Raw genomic sequence first — 1,213 nt, 5'->3', positions numbered from 1 at the left:
TGCATACAACATCGCTGTTGGTGGCATGGGCTTGCTCCTGTGTATACATGTGTGTGTATAAATTTGAAAATAATTTGTATGAATCTTCACATATACAACAAACATACAACCTAAATGTATACTATGCACTTAGCTTTAAATTTTAACATTTTCGCAGCTCCCTATGTTTATCTACATCCAAAGCAGGGATCACAAGATTTGTACATTTTAACAGTTACAGAGTGGTGTTGTTTGAAAGTTGTTATTGAGCTAAACTCATTATTTCTAGACAACACCACTCACACCGATTTTTTCTGATTATGCTCCTAATTCGTGACACATTGGGCGCGTTCATATTGTCTAACCGTAGACTGTTTGTCCTAGAAACGCACTGTTGAGTAGTTCCGCTCAGTTCAACAGTTGCCAACTTTCCGCCATTTTTCAATCGTACAATGTTTTCACTGCCTGGACTTAACGTGTTTTGCTCAGCCTAAACAGATGATCGAAAAGATTAATAAAAATATTATGTCCTGGTTATATAAAATAAAACTAAAAAGTTCAAAATAAAATAATGTAAAAAAAATATTTTATAAAAACAAGATTTTATTTAACATGAACAATCAAAGGAATTAAATAAAGTAGTGTAACAAAAGATTTTTTAGCAAGAAAATTTTGTAAAAACTGCACTAAAATGAATAAAATAAAATAAGTTAAGGTCTCGTTAAAGTTACTAAAAGCCATTTAGTGAAAGGAGTTACTCAAACTCTAATGAAAATTAATAACAATTTGTACTACTTTACTTCGTTTTTAAAAAAGCTTGTCGGCGAATTCATCGTACATGCATAATTGGTTAGGTATGTATACCCTGTGGGGAAACGAACTAGTGCGGTACTGGTTCGGTTCTAGTGCGTTTGGAACCATGACTAGTACGCGTTCATTCTCTTTTGCATGCTAGCGACTGGCGAATTTAACATTGCGATGTCCTAGGAAGTGTCAATTGTCCCCCGTTGCATCCCTTTGGCTCTAGTTCCGAACCAGTTCCAAATTCGACAGATGAGATCTAGTTCGTTCTACATCCCCTTTTCTTTAGTTCCAAACCAGTTCCTAATTCGACAGATGAGATCTAGTTCGATCTGCATCCATTTTTTATATGTAGTTCCCAACCTGTTATAAATTCGTCACCTAAGATGTACATTTCTAATCAGGCTTGTCGAAACATTTCCCTTCTATATTA

This window comes from Rhagoletis pomonella, unplaced genomic scaffold (genome assembly GCF_013731165.1).
Source record: "Rhagoletis pomonella isolate Grant_MI unplaced genomic scaffold, Rhpom_1.0 Rhpom_scaffold_00002, whole genome shotgun sequence".
Lineage (NCBI taxonomy): Eukaryota > Metazoa > Arthropoda > Insecta > Diptera > Tephritidae > Rhagoletis > Rhagoletis pomonella.
This window is presented reverse-complemented; position numbering follows the sequence as displayed.